This window comes from Cataglyphis hispanica, chromosome 13 (assembly GCF_021464435.1).
Source record: "Cataglyphis hispanica isolate Lineage 1 chromosome 13, ULB_Chis1_1.0, whole genome shotgun sequence".
Lineage (NCBI taxonomy): Eukaryota > Metazoa > Arthropoda > Insecta > Hymenoptera > Formicidae > Cataglyphis > Cataglyphis hispanica.
This window is the reverse complement of record NC_065966.1, coordinates 6,921,640-6,939,173: the sequence shown is the minus strand read 5'-3', so window position 1 is coordinate 6,939,173 and position 17,534 is coordinate 6,921,640.

Below are 17,534 nucleotides of genomic sequence, written 5' to 3'. Positions count from 1 at the left end.
ACACAGACAATGAGTTATGCAAATTTAATGAAATAACAAAAGTAATTAATACGATTATAAATAAAGATTTGTTTTTCAAAGAGCTACGATTATATCATAAGAATGAATTAAAAGATTCATCCGCGGAAACTCTTATATTAGAAGAGAAAAATTCTGAAAAATTTAAAAATAAAACGATAAAACTATCGAAAATAATAATTCAATAATTAATATAAGCGATGTAGAAAATAATACAAGCGAAGATTATAAAATATATATATTTTCTAAAAATTGCATATAATTTGTGTAAATTCTTTTGTTGATAACTTTTTAGTAAACAACGAGCGACGGCTAAAACCTTCTGAAGGTCATTTACGAGGGTGACCTTAACAACATATGTCAAGGTCAAGGTCATCGAGACTGCCTCTCCTAAATGTAACTTTTACCCAGCATGGTAATTTAAAAGCGTAATTAAACGAAAGCATCATGAAAGGATGCGCGCGTAATACAACCGAAGCGGCCGCCAACATCTAACATGACGATAGTCGAGTGCGCGACGCAATAGCGAGACTACATATACGGATAGTACGCGAAAATTGCGATACATGAACGACATTATGGAATCCAAGAAGGAGAGTAACAAGAGAAGAGGAAGATGGATTCGTGAAACAAGTGATCAAATTATCTCTAATACGAACTATCGAAGTGGAAAGTGCGAAAGAATGGGCATGTTGAAAAGACTGTTCAGGGACCAAAACGTGCCATCCGAATTACCTGAGCCATCCAACGAAGAAATCGAGCAGTTACTGAGAAGAGAAAAGAAAAGATCGGAAGAAGTAAAACGATCTATAAATATTGCTTATCAGAAAAATATAAAAAATATAAACTACTACAATGAGTCAATTTTACAAGATGCTAACGGAAAACCGGAATATAGGAGTAATTTCTATGATTTCGGTTCAAAGATTAAATGAAGATTTATCGACGATGAAACCGATAAATATTAACTATTTTCTAAATGGAACAGAAGTAGAATAAACAACCCGATTCTAACGCTGGTTCTCTGAGGAAGGTGCAAGTTGAGGGGAAGCCGCGCGGGGAACTTGACGGCACAGGGGATATGACGTCGCGCGTACAGGGACGCTTATCACGGGAGCGGACATATTTATGACCGCGTATATACAACGACATGCGTATATACAAAGACGAGCGCCGATGTCCGGCTGCTATAATTTATATTTATTGTAAACAAATAGCATCTATTGCATGTTCGATGTGGACGGAATTTTTTAAGTGATATCGTGGAAGCGGGACATGTTTAAACCGGCGCATATATACAAAGACGAGCACCGATGTCCGGCTGCTTTATAAACATTATAAACAAATAGCGTATTGCATGTGCGGTCTGAACGTTGAGAATTTTTTTCTAGGAAGAACCGTTTATCGGCGCAGGTATAAACAAAAAACGAGAAAACAAAGAAGGAGATGTAGAAATAATTAAAACTTTTTTAATATTAATACAATTTTTCACATGCATGCAACCATTAGCGCTATCCCTCTCTCACGCACCGTCTTACGAATGCCTCTCGCTATCCCTCTCTAATGCATCGCCTTACGAACACCTCGCACTATCGCTCTCTAATACATCGGCTTACAAAAGCCTCGCGCTATCCTTCTTCCACATCCACGCGAACGCCTCGCGCTATCCTTCTCCCACGTCCACGCGAACGCCTCGCGCTATCGTCCAACGTTCGCGCCGCGGTTGTATATCTATCTTATGTGCAAGGAGACATAGAAATAATTAATATTTTTTAATATTAATACAGTTTTTTATTTATAAAAGTGTACATATATACATGTGTGTGTGCGTGTGCGTGCGTGCCTGTGTGTGTGAAATAAAAAGAAAAATAAAAATGACTGTTGCAGCGGTGCCTGCGAAACGATGGTGGTGTCGGCAGGGAAGGAACCACTTCTGTAATATAAAAATGTATTAATAATTATATTTTTAGTAATATTATTATAAAATTTAATAACTTATGTGAATTCAATTAATCTTTATTATTTGCTGCGTTGCAGCTTGGATTGAATTCTGTTACAAATTACGAACTCGCCAATTATTAAATGAAAGGTGATAGTATTTAAGAAACAAATTATTTGTAAAAAGATAATTATATAGATCATTCGTATGACGTTTTTTTAAATTGTTTTCACGTCCGTGTATCGTCTGCACGATGGAATTCACCGGAGTGTTTCTCGAAAGTGCTGGAACACTAGTATCTATGTTTAAGAAGCGCTTGCGTAGCGATTTTCTTGTCTCTGCAAGTCGCGCGATTCGAGCTGTCCGCGATTGCAGGTCTCCGATAAATAACAGTGGATTTATTCGCATGCAAATAAATATCGAATAAATAAAATAAATATGAATCTACTGGACCTTGTCCTTTCAACCAGTCGATACACTCGTCGCAATTGTCCTGTCATTCAATGTACCAATCTTTATTAGCTTCATTAGGTATTTCTTCATAAAAAACTGCTTTTTTCATATTATCGGCTATCTCCAATACACGTTGTTCCAATCCTGCAACGTATTCTTCCTGATCTGCAAACATAACTATTTACGACACACACAGAATTTTTAAAATTCACATTTAAGCTTGCTTATGACTTTTTCAACCAACGGATCTTTATAGACTGCGACCGATGTATCAGCGCCGATGTTCGCTCGCTTTACGCCTCGCCTGTTCATAAGTGACCATTCAAATATTATTGTTTTTTCTATAAAGAATTGCGATTATTAGCGCCGATGTCTGGCTGCTATAATTTATAAATATTATAAACAAAATAGATATCGCGCCTGTTTACGGACGTTAGAAACTTAAAACTGTGTGGACGCGAAGATAAACAGACGGATCGGATATTCGAACTCTAAGGGCTGCACAACAGACTTAAGGATTTTTAAATAAAAGATAAGGAGAAGAACGACGCATTCACAGATGATCCGTAGCCGAATGAAATATATATAATGAAGTATACGATTTGAGACGGTATACATCGGTCGAAAAAAATATAGCGGACTGTGTTGTGTGCCATGTGTTCAGTATAGAAGAAGATTTTGTGATAATCTTTGATGATAATCTAGAAAAATGGAAAGAGACAATAATTTCGAGGTAATATTAGACGAATTTGATGAAGATCACGTATTGTCCGATGACATGTAATTACATTAGTGATCAAAGTGAAGATCTTACGGAAAGAGTTGATAGGATAGTGTCTTATTCGGAAATCATTGCGCTAAACGGACGTACAAAGTTGTACCATCTACTTTTGTTATTCCACAGGTGATGCTTTAGCTTTATGCACTTCGTGCATGATTGTTGTATCAGACACTGATTTCGAATACATGTATGCTATTCGAAAGCATGTGATTGAGTTATATGAAGCAGTGGATGGTGGATTCTGCTCCAATTGCAACAATCCAGTGTATTAGAACTTTCCGTGTAATATGTACCCAATTTGCACACAACAAAAAGAAGAAAAAAACATGAAAAACATCGACCGCGACTTGGAGTTGTCGCACCAAGTCGCTACTTTAGGCGAATATTTCGCGTGGGCGCAGCGGTACGAAGAATTTATCAAACAACTCGAAGAAAGCAGTCGTGTCAAGTGTCCGCGATTCTCAATCGGAAACAGACAATCTTTAGTGACCAGAATCGCGCTATTCTAAGGTATAAAGACTCGATTACAGAGACAGTTTATACCTAGTGGTGGGGGTTATAGTGGTAACAATAACGCGGAAAGACTCGTTTGGCGAGAAATCGATACCGCATTCGAAAACCGCGTATTGACCGGTGCGGTGATTAACACAAACTATATCGAACCGCGTCAATTTCTCGAGGACGTCAAAGACATTATGCTCGAACACGTGCAAAACGTGATAAAAAAACATTTTAATGTGAAGATGAATACTGTGTTCAACGGCGAGTTTGTGACAGGTGACAAGCGCGCAAATAAAAGCATAAATACGAAACACTATGAATTATTTCGCACATCAGATTTATGCGAATGATACGAACGGCCCGTTATCGAGCCTACTCTAGCATCGCTCAAAGAATTTCAAGAACGCGACAGTGGGTGAGCTTTGTCACAAATACTTGATTTAACTTGCGACGACTTTTCCCTTCGCGAGCGCGGAGCGCGTCCGCCGTCGCGATCTCTCCGTCGCGCGGATGTTTCGTTGCGCCAGCGAACGGGAATACGATTCGCCGGTCCGGAGATACGGGAAAAGGGTCGATCGTCGTCAAAAACACAAGGAAATCGAGAAATGGTTACACGCCGGGAAGGAACGGGATGGAAGGTGTTCCGCGCGTGCCGTGACGATGCTTTAATACTCGCGAGAATTGCAATTGGGCGCCAGATACGGTCTTGCACGTATCAAGTTTCGTCGAATATGCGAGATAAGCGCGAAACAGACGCGAAGAAAGAAGTCGATTTCGTCATGGGCGGACTAGCTCACCTAACGGTAGAGGGGCAGAGCGGATGTTGAATTTACGCGATATGGAAGCAAGAAGCCACACAGATAGATCGACAGACACGCGAAAAAGAAATTAAGTTCGTCAAGCGTAACACAGAAATAACAACTTTATTAATTTGGAAACGGTGCGTCCGAATGATGAACAAAGATAAACGGAGTTATGCCCGATGTCGATAATTTTGCCGAAGCGAGACTGGGTGTTCGAAACGACTTAGCGCCATCGAGACTAAGACGCTGTGAAGTCATAATCGGTCGGGCCGGGGCCCGAGCGCAATTCTACCAGGTCGATTATCGGACCCCTCGTGGATCGATAATATTCCGCTCGCTGTTCGGACAGGCTACGCAAGCACCACATGCATCCGGTGCACCCCTAACATGCACCGCGCAGACATCGCTCGAAACGCTCCATACATATTACGCATTAATCACGAATTCACTCGATCGCTAATCCACTTCGAACGAGGCATTCGACACACGTAAACCGAATTATTTTCGCGCGAAACGCGCTCACACTCGACGACTAACCGACGACATACAGGATCGCGAAACACACTCACACGGCACGACAGACTACTCACACATACCGGACTTAGACGCTAGACGGGCGGCAGATTTCGCGACTATCAGATTACGCCGTATTATCGAACCGCGATCTCCAGAGAGACGACTAACGCTAATTTTACCGCACGATATAAATCGAATCCGCGAAACCAATGATCCGGACGCTTTGGGGCTCGCTTCGCTTGCCGACGTGGTCGTGTCAGAATCGCACTTACGCTAAGGCCAACGCGACAAACACCAAGAATTTCGAGCCAAACTCGAACGCATAAATAACGCGAAATCGCGGCCACGACGGCAGAACGAAGGATTCCGAACGCGATCGCGCGTGGCTACTTTAGGGCGGGATAACCTCACCGGTATCGATGATCTTCCTTTGGGAATCCGGGGGTTCGGCAGCTTCTCCCTATTCGGCCTCTCGAGGTCCTGCCGCTCTCCCTCGCACCCACTTATCTCTCGGCCGGGATCCCTCCTCGCTCTCTCGCTCACGCTTCTCGCACTTGCTCTCGAATTTCGTTCTCGCCTCGACACGTCTCACGCCTTCTCACGCTCGCGCCAGTCTGACCCGGGAACACCGCGATCTAGAATCGGTAACGCCGGGCCAGCCGGGGATGCGCAACCGGGGTGCGTGTTATCACGGCCAATCACGCGATAACACGCGAGGCCGCTGCCTGACGGCACGCTCATGCTCGTACCGAGAGCGCGCGCACCCCCGAGATCGCGATCGATATATTTTCCACGGGGCCCTTCGGAGAGGGCCTTGGCGAGTTCCGCCAGGATCTCGGAAACGAGGAACGCATCGGTGTCCCTCGCCTCCTCTTTTTCCCGCCGTGTCTCGCGGCGGTGAAGCTCCTTCGGGATCCTTCGGGATACGTCTTCGCACGGTCCTGCGTCGAGGCGCGAGGATCCCCCTCGTCCTCTCGCGCTTCTCGCCACGCTGCTGAATTCGGTGGTTGATAATTCCTTTGCTGTTTTTCTTTCGTCCTCCCGAAGGTCCTCTTCCAAGTTGTTGTTATCTTTGTTTTTGCTGCGGCCGTGTTCGCTTCTCCGGTAAGGCTCCCGTGTCGTATCGAAATAAGAAAATAATATCATAATTAAAAAATGAAATATATCCGACAAATAACGCCCCTCTGGAGATTTCGGTACGGCTCTAATGTTTTGAGACTGGCGCGGATGCGTTTTCCGCGCTCAGCGATCGGAGAGGGATCCGGCGGACGTGCGCGGGACGGCAACGTCACAAACTATAAACGTAAACAAGTATAATCCAATGCGCGCGGGATGTCATGTAAAATTACCGCAAAAAATAATGAAGAAGAGAGCGGTGATAAACGGGCAGTCTAATGACAATGCGTGTTTCGCAAGGTCAGTGATTGCTGCTCTATATCCAGCTGCAAGGGACGTAGGACGAGAATCGTCGTACCCGCATTATACGACAGTACTGAATCTCCAGGACATTGAGTTTCTAGTGACTGTGAATCAAATTAAAAAATTCGAACTTGCCAACGATATTTTCATAAATGTATATTGCCTCGAGAAAAAGAACATGTCCCGATCCGACTGAGCGAGCTAAAGAGAGATAAACACGTCAACTTACTTTACGTGCAGGATCCATGGGACGACGTCTGATATTTTGCGTGGAAAAATTTATCTCGCCTCGTGAGCTAGCAATTGAGCAAGAAATATCACAGGAAATATATTTGTGATCGGTATGTAATAATAAATATTTTATAATATTAATTAAATAAATATTTTATATATTTTATATATTTTATTAATATTCTTTTTATTAAATATATATATATATATATATATATATATATATATATACAAATGAAAAATTAAATGGAAAAAAAATTCTATTTTTTTACAGATGTTTACACTACTTTGGATCGGAGGATAAATTACAATCGTATATGGTGGACTGTCGAGAAATGAACAAGTGCGCCATCCGTTTACCGAACGAGAACGACAAGTGGCTCGAGTTCAACAATTATAACAGGAAAGAGCGGCTGCCTTTTATCGTATACGCCGACTTGGAGTGCGTTTTGGAAAAGACGGAGGAAGAAAGAAACTACCAACATCATCAAGTATTTAGCATACCTTATTATATATATTGCGCGTACAATGACACATTATACACGTATCATTCTCGTCGTAATACCGATTGTGTTTTGTGGTTCGTCAAAGAATTAAAAAATTTAGCGCATCGCGTAAAGATTATTCTAACCATGAAAGTCCCTATGATAAATTTAACGCGAGAATGGGAAAAATTTAACAGCGCGACGCATTGTCACATTTGAGAAAAACCATTCACGCCGGACGAGTACGTGATCATTGCCATCTGACCGGGCGATATTGAGGTCCCGCGCATTCAAATTGCAATTTAAATTATAAGGACTCTTTTACATTCCAATAGTTTTCCATAATTTATCCGGTCACGATTCACATTTCATTATCAAGGAAATAGCTACAGCATTCGAAGGGAGAATCGAGTTATTGCTGATAACGAAAGAAAAATATAATCTTTTACAAAAAATGTTAAATTTACAGAAGAAAAAAATCATATCAAATTGTGTTTTATAGATTCATATAAATTTCTTTCAGTCAGTCTTGACAAATTGGCATTTTTTTAAATAAAGACAAACTCAAAATTTTAAAATCGAAATTTCAAAATGTACAAAAAGACGATTTTAATTTATTAACATGGAAGGGCATCTTCCGTACGAATATATTGACTGCGTCGACAGGCTGGAAGATACGTGTTTACTACCGCGCGATTAATTTCATAGTTCTTTGACCGGTGACACTGTAACCGAAAGCAATTACACGTACGCCGAGACTGTCTGGAAGCGGTTCTCCATCCGAACGCTAGGCGAATACAGCGATCTATATTTAAAAACAGATGTCTTGTTATTAGCAGATATTTTTGAAAATTTCCGCGAAAGCTGCATTAAAAGTTATGGCCTCGACCCGTATTATTTTACTCTCCCCGGATATACCTGGAATGCCATGTTGAAACATACAAATATTACGTTCGAATTACTTACTGATATCGATTATGTTTATCGAACGGGGAATATGCGGCGGTTTGAGTCAATGTTCCGGCAGATTCGCGCATGCTAATAACAAGTATATGAAGTCGTATGATCTATCGAAATCTTCATCATATTTAATGTACTTTGATAATAATAATTTGTACGGATGGGCAATGTGTCAATCATTGGCTTATGCCGATTTTTGATGGGTCAACGACGTGACCAGTTTTGATACATCATCGATCACGTTCGATTCGCTTACAGGTTACATCCTCGAAATCGACCTCGAGTATCCGCAACATCTTCACGATGCGCACGCTACTGTTTTGCCTGACACGCGATAAATCTCCCGGAGGTAAGCGGGAGGACAAGCTTTTCGCGATATTATATGATAAGAAACGTTACGTGAAACACTACCGCAACCTGCAGCAGTGTTCACGTCACGGTCTTCGCGTAGCAAAGATTCATCGTGTATTGCAATTTTCACAATCTCCATGGCTCCGCGATTACATCGAACTCAATACAAAATTTCGAACACACGCGAGAAATGTTTTCCAAAAAAATTTATATAAATTAATGAATAACGCGGTATTTGGCAAGACGATGGGAAATGTACGCAATCATGTTAATGTAAAATTATTAACAAAGTGGGATGGAAGATTCGGTGCAGAGGCAATGCTCGCAAAACCGAATTTTCATAGTAGAAGCGTGTTTTCTGAGAATCTGATCATCGTCGAATTGTGGAATTTGGAGGTAAAATTTAAACCAATTTACGTCGGTATGTGCATCCTCGACATTTCTAAAACGTATTTGTACGAGTTTCATCACGAATACATGTTCCGTTATATCGCAGCAATTGTAAAGTCATGTACACCGACACAGATAGATTAATTTATCACATCGAATGTGGCAATATATATATGAGAATATGAAACGCAATATCGATAGATTCGATACGAGCAATTATCTGGCTAACAACGCGTACGATATACCGCTTGCAAATAAAAAAATACCGGATCTAATGAAAGATGAAAATAATGGCGCGATCATGACCGAATTCGTTGGACTTAGAGCAAAAATGTACGCGTTGCTAATAGATAGTAAAAAGGATATGAAAAAGGTTAAAGGAATCAAGAATAATGTCGTTGAGAGAACGATAACGTTTGACGATTACACGCGATGTTTGAACGAAGAGATTGAAATAACACGTCAACAATCATGTATTAAGTCAAAATTACACGAAATATATACCATCCGCGAGACAAAAATTGCTATAAGACCGTACGATGATAAGCGGTATATCGTATCCGAAACAACCGACTCGTTACCATGGGGACATTATCGGATACCTTTATAAAATGTAATATAATGCGTAATATAATGTAGCGAACTATAATGCATGTAAGTATGTATGTGTATGTATCAATTTATCAATAGGAAAACAAGAAATATATATATATATTTTTAAGATATATTTTGCAAATCAAGGAAATCTTAATTGCACTAATAATGATAAATGATGCAAGTAATTTTTACATAATATGAAATATTGTACAACACGAATTAATTGTATATGTTTATGACCCACGCCAAGTTTTTATATTTTGCTTTGTAAGTTTGTTTTATAAGCGCGCCCCGACTTATAGTTTACGAAAAATTTTCTTTCAAATTATACATCCTTTAAGATATACTAAAATCTGTAAATCAAAAGAATTTTAATTGTACTTAACATTAACAATATGATTTGATATTATAGTATATAATACCTTCAATAAAGTCTAAAGTAACGTAATTTGTGATATACTATTCAAAATTGAACTTATTTCTGAAATCATTCTGTTAATAAAAATTAAATGTGTTTTAATTTTAAGGAGAAAATCTGTCTAAAAAAACTTCTATAAAAATTGATTTTATGATATCTACTATTTCAAATTACAAATCTTTACAAACTGAATTACTTGTAGATACTTGGCCAGTTAATTATTGATTTCATTTAATTTTTTATTTTTTAGAGAAAAATTTTTTTATTAGTTATTTTTCAGAGATAAGTATTTTTTCAACTTTCTCTTGTGTACAAGGAATATTTTTTATATACTTGGCGTACTTTTTTTACCTTTGTGAGGTTTTTTATTGTGATCTTATTGCTTTTGTAAAAATTCATATTTTTTCTGCAAAAAATATACATGCGTTTTTAGCATCGAGGCCAACTGCACTTTTGTACTTTCAAATCATTTATTAATTGCCATTCGGTAACTTTAGCACGTACTATGCTTGCATAATGTCCGTCAGTTATACTTTTACTTTGATGAAAAATTCCACTAATGACTTTATATATATTCGCACCAATACTCTTTTCCGTAGGTACAGCTTTAATTTTTAAATCTGTTACTTTAATAATTTTTGTATCACTAATTTTATATAACAATAACTGTAAGATGATAATACTTCCTGTTATTATTATATTAGTTTTTTCAAATACTGAGACAGCATAACAATTGATACATATTTTTTGAACATTATTCCAATGTGAAAAATTATATTGTATTAATTTTTGTAAAGTATATTTTAAATTTATAAATAAACATATATTAATAAATTGAAATTTTAGCAGACCAGTTAATTATTATTATATCTTTTTTGACGTTTTTATATAAAACTTTATAAAATTTTGTATAAAATACAAATATTTAATATAATAATACTTTTATTATTTAATACAACAATAATTTTCATATAACGTGGAATATTGTATGGACAAGTCTGGAACCATATACACTACTAAAAAAAATAGGGAACATTTTTCATATTCTAAAAATTAAAATATTTTTAAACCTAAATTATACATTACTAAAAAAAATAGGAAACATTTTTCATACCTAAAAATTGGATTATTTTCAAATAAAGTTGAAACTTGACAAAAAATCATTGTACACAAAATTTAAAAAATCATTTTAAAGCTTGCAGTTTTAACTTTAACGCACTATCAATAATTTTTAATATTTTTTTATCTTATTTGTTTTGTACTTTAAAAAAGAATATATTGTTTTGTTCTTTAAAATTACATATTTTTGACACTTTGCAGCTCGATAAAAAAACTCGAAAAATTCAATTTAAGTTCCATAAACTACAATATTTTGCCTTCAAAATGCTTTTTTTTAATTTTTATAGAATTTTTTTTAACCGAGTTATACGAGTTTGAAATCTGTATTTTTTAAAAATGAAAAGATGATAAAAATTTTTTAAAAATCATTTATACCGTTAAAATTAAAATTTCAAGCTTTATAAAATGCTTTCTTAATTTTTTGTCTACGATGATTTTTGCCGGAGTATCGACATTATTTCTAACAAATACAGTTTGTATACATGTTGTGCTACATGGGCTGAAAAGTCCCGGGATTTTTAATTAAAAAAAGCGTTTTTTGAGCAAAGTTATATTTATTCCTCAACATAGTTGCCTTCGAGGGCAATACACTTGATATAGCGATCTTCTAATTTCAATGCTCTTTCGGTAGTACGAAACGTCCAAGCCTTGAAAATAGGCCTCGGTTTCCGCAATGACTTCCTCATTCGATCGAAATCTCTTTCCCTGGAGCCACCGTTTGAGGTTTGGAAACAGATAATAGTCGCTGGGGGCCAAGTCTGGAGAATACGGTGGGTGAGCAACTAATTGGAATCGTAATTCGTCCAATTTTGCCATCGCTTTCAAAGACGTGTGTGACGGGGCGTTATCATGATGGTACAGAACTTTTTTCTTCGCCATATAGGGCAGTTTTTTCTTTATTTCGTCGTTCAATTTGTCCAATAACGCTGCATAATACTCTCCTGTTCTGCATAATACCTGACTGTTCTTCCCTTCTGCAGGTAATCGATAAAGATTATGCCATGCGCATCCCAAAAAACGGAGGCCAAAACCTTCCCGGCCGAGCGTTGGTCTTTTGGCCGCTTTGGCCGGCTTTCGTGGCTTTCCAGCCACTCTGCAGACTGCCTATTGGACTCAGGCGTATAGTAATGGACCCATGTTTCATCCATCGTCACAAAACGTCGAAAAAAGTCCACTCGATTATGCTGCAACAACGCCAAACCTGTTATTGAATCATCAACACGCTGCTGTTTTTGGTCGACGGTCAGCAAACGCGGCACCCATCGGCGCTGATAGCTTTTTCATCTCCAAAAGATCATGCAAAATGTATCCCACTCGTTCTTTTGAGATGCCTGCGGTCTCAGCTAACTCGCGCAACTTGACTTTACGATCATTCAAAACGATTCGATGCACTTTCTTTACGATTTCTGCATTCGGAGCCTCTTTTGGTCTTCCAGAGCGAGGTGCGTCTTTGGTGCTTGTACAACCCATTTTAAATTCACTAAACCACCGATAAACTGTTGTTCTCGAAGGAGCAGATGTGGGATAACATTTCTGCAACCATTGTAATGATTGTTGAGAAGTTTTCCCCATCAAAAAACAATGTTTTATCAAGATGCGATATTCCTGTTTTTCCATTTTTTTTACAAAGGCGAAAGTAGCGTCACTCAAACGAATGCGGCTTGCAAACTAATAGACGAAATGTCATGAAACTTCATGCATAAACTGGTGATAGATGAGCTTTTCGAAATGAGTAAAGCTCATTTTGTAGTGCTGCCGCCTATCGAAAAATCCCGGGACTTTTCAGCCCATGTAGTTTAAAAATCGTGTAATTTATTAAAAAAAAAGAAAAATTGTTAAAAAAAGCATTTTGTAGGCAAAATAGAAATGTTGTAGTTTATGAAACATGAGATAAATTTTTTAAAATAAATTTTTTTATCGAGTTGCAAAGTGTCAAAAATACGTAATTTAAAGAAGCAAAACAATGTATTCTTTTTTAAAGTACAGAACAAAAAAGATAAAAAAAATTTTTTAAACCATCCATAGCGCGTTAAAGTTGAAACTTTAAGCTTTAAAATGCTTTTTTAATTTTGTGTACGATGATTTTTCGTCGAGTTTCAACGATTTGAAAAAAGCTCAATTTTTAGGGTATAAAAAGTGTTCCTTATTTTTTTTAGTAGTATACGTTAATGCCATCTGGGTACGTCAAATTTTTATACTTTGCTTCGGTATAAGTGTTTTATGCAACTTAGAATTTACGAAAAATTGTCTTTTAAATTATACATCTTGTAAGACATACTTTGCAAATTAGAGAAATTCTAAACACAAAATAATAACGCTGTATACGCCATATAGTGACGTAATGCTCCTTGATGGACAAAATCGCTTTGCTTGTGTGCGTGCGAGCATACGTATGTGAATCTGAAACTTATCTGGGAAAAAAGTCTCACGTTTGCTATATACGAATATCATTTCTCAGGATTGACAGCAATCTTATTCAAACTGGTCGCAATCGAAAGCTTGCATTCACATTATATAATAAAAGTGCAGGTAGATTTTTGATTTCGGCTCTAATTCCTTAGATATTTTAATCGAAAGTATTATAGACATAAAACTCCGAATAAGCTACTTGATAGCGCCGCGGTCCTTGTACATTGGCAAAACTCTTGGCAAGCCAGAGAGATTTTTTTTATAATTGGCGGTTTTTTTATGAACTTGGCGACACTACCGCGTCGCTTGATATTTTTTCATTAAGAATTTTTTGAGTTATTTGTATCTTAATCTGACATATTTTAATATAAAATATCTCGAAAATTATTTAGTGTTCGATAGTTGCATCGTAATACTTTTATGTGCAGAATAATAAGATGAATTAAATGGTGTAAAGAAGAAATAAATTATTGTTATAGAAAAATATATTGCAAATAATTGCATATCTTTAAAAAAGACAATTATTTTCTGTATTTTATGTTTATATTAAAATATGTCATATTAAGATACAAAATAACTCAAAAAATTCTTAATAAAGAAATAATTTATTATAGTGTTTTGAAAAGCTCTCGACATAAGCTATTAGAATATGCAATAAAAAAATGGGGGTTTCCATTTAAGAAATTAAAAGTGTCCTTGACTTAACCTTAACGATGCAATCCAAGGTCAAACTAATGACACCATCTTATGTTCCCCTCAAAACCATACAATTTTTGTTTAAAACGTTTTTCTCTAAAATGCTTAGTTTTTTAAAGAAAAGAGATGTACTGGTGGTCTAGGATACCCTGTATATATATACATATATATATATATATATATATATATATATATATATATATATATAAAATTAGATATTAATTTTTTTTTGTGTAAAATAAACTTTAAAAAATAATATATAAGATAAAAATTAATATCTGATTACGGAACAGATTTTGTATGATAAATATTTCAAATCATGTTTTTTCTACATAATTATATTGCATAATTATATTATATTTGTTTATTATTAAATTATAAATAAAATAATTAATTATTAAAAAAGCGGTTTTTCAATTTTTCTAAAACAAAGTTCATATTCTTTGTTGCTTTCCACTTACATGTGGATATTGAAGAAAGACAGAAATTTTAATGTAAATAATTTTTAATGTTTTTGATTAAATGGAAAGCATTACCGTCGTATTAACAATGCGACTTTTGACTTCGAAAATTTATTATCATCGTATTAACGACGCGACTTTACCTTGGGAATGTAATTACTGCTTTGGCCACTACTACGGTATGGCGCTGAAACCAGTGAGACATACTGATCTCGCCTTTATCCGGACCTTTAACTATCTCTCTATTAATCTGTAATCATAGACATATAGACTGGACTGAGCATTACGAGATAGACGAACGGATGCCCGGTGTAGAAAGAGAGATCCTACATGGGAGGCCTATGTTTGTCTCTTTTGCTAGCATCTCATTGATGATTTTGTTCCCCTCTAGAATTCTCGCAATAACGTAGCATAAATTCAGTACCTATTCAATAACTCACTTTATTGTGTTTTGCGTTGTGATACGTTTCGATATCATTGTATTACTTATACCTAAATATATATTAAATATATATTAAATATATATATAAACAAATATTTTAAAACAGTGAAAAAATATGTTAACTATTTCATAGAAAAATTATGTACAGGGTTTGCAACTTTATTTTGACAGTCCTGCAAAAAGAGAAACAAACATAGTACCTCCCATGTAGTACCACTCTTTCTACAGCGAGCGTCCGTTCATCTATCGCAACGCTCAGTCCAGTCTATATGTCTATGCTGTGAAAGAAGTCTGTGTGGATAGCATCTTTGTGGCGCGGATTCAATAAATAACTAGATTCGTAACGTTTGATAAAGTTTAATGTTAGAACGATGCGTACAATAAGATGGTCAGTAAATGAATGAATAAATGTTATAAAGTTTTGTTAATGTTTTTCATGTTGCTATGTATTGTAACGTCCTGCCAATTTTCAAAACTATATTTTAGCTAGTAATTAAGTACCGCTTTTATCCCTGTAAAATACCTATGGAATAATTATGTAATCCATTTGCTTTTATTTTTATTGTTAACTAATTTCATTAATCGCTTATCATTCTAGTTCCATATGGTTATTTAGCCTAAAAACCGAATATATTTTAATCCTTTTAGTAATAATAATAGATGGCGCAAGGAATTGAGAATTCCTTAGATCGACGAATCAGAAAGCATTATTTAGAACTAGCTAGCTGTACAGCAGTGACTTTCTAGAACTAACCTGCTGATTACTTTAAGAACGGACTTGCGAGCGAGTTTCACATTCGATAATATCGATACTAATATCTAACTTTTAAGATTTTAATATTTAATCATAAAGACAAATATATATATATAATAATTACTCACTCTTAAATTGAGGAGTAAATGCGCCGTACTTTATGGAATCATAAAACGTATATAATAATAATTTGTTGACTATGATTTGTTGAATATTTATAATTATTTTATCCAAAACATCACATATAAAACTTTCAATACTATATTCAATACAATTATACTTTATAAATAATTAAAATCATATTAATTAAAACAGGTTATTATATAATGCGCGAATGCTTCCATAAAGAAATGATTTTAATAAAATTAATATGCTTTATTGTAGTATCGATCAAGCGACCATAGATATAAATTTAAGAGATTCTTATATTCTATGGAATCATAAATTATATATATTACATATAATACATATAAGTTATCTAAAATATCTATTTTTTTTAAACTATAGAATGCCATAACTTTATATAAATTGCCAATTTATTATCAGAACTGAAATAAATAGAGCAAATGATTCCATAAATTAATAAGCATAAATATTAATTATATCATTAAGGATTTTATATTATAAAATATTAATTAAGCTGAAAAGAATGCGCATAAGAGGCCTCATATCTGTGAAACCTGATATTGCGAGCGATAAGTCGAACGGACTCGCGACAGCTACGACCACGAGCGCCGAAACTTAATAGGCAGATAAACATATCGATCGACAATTCTCAGAAGAATTGTTATTAAAAATCTTTCTTCTCAGAAGTCCTCCACTGAATCATTCTAAGAACATTCCAGAGCGCAACGCGTGATCTGCACACGGCCCGAAGACCCTTTGTTGCAACAGTATATAAGCCGGCGATTTCGAACCTTCGGGGCATTCAATTACGAGGTCTTCAAGCATTCGAATCATTCATTCTTACATTCAATTGAAAAGTCTTCAAGCATTTATTCTTAGTTAACATTATTCATAAAGCATTTGACGCTCACAGGAACGATAATGTGCCTCGGAACAGGACGGATACAAAGACGACGACACTGGCCACGAACAGGAACATGCATAAAGATCACAGAGGAAGGAAGGAAAACAAGAAGCAAATATGGAGGAAGAGCTTACTTAAGATGCGGATGCTGGAATATCATGAGCTGGAATGGAAGAGAGCAGGAGATACTGACGGAAATGGAAGAACATAAAATAGACATATGCGCCCTATCAGAAACCAAAAAGAAGGGAAAAGGAGACAAAAGCTATCCTGGATACATTCTTAAATACAGCGGACCTGAGAAACATAGACGGGCAACAGCAGGAGTGGGGCCAACACAAGGACTAACACAAGATAACCTGGGCAAATACGCGAAGCCAAACATCTATGATAGACTTCATAATCTCGAACAGAGCGGTCCATCCAACGCAGGTCGTCGACGTGCGATCACTGTCCTCGGCGGACGTAGGATCAGATCACCGCCTCGTCCTCGGAAAAATTCGGCTCACCACACAACTCAAGAGGAGACTGCCACCCGTGATGATAGAAAAACTTAACATAGAGTCGATCCAGGACGATACTATAAAGGCTCTGTACGAATGGCGGCTGAGACAGAAGATAAGGGAGAACGGCATCGCAGACGAGGACGATGTGGAGGATGGATGGAAGAAGATCAAGAGCCATATGACCATGGCAGCAGAAGAGGCACTAGGAAAAAGGAGAATAAACAAAAATGCCGATACACAACACAAGACATGGTT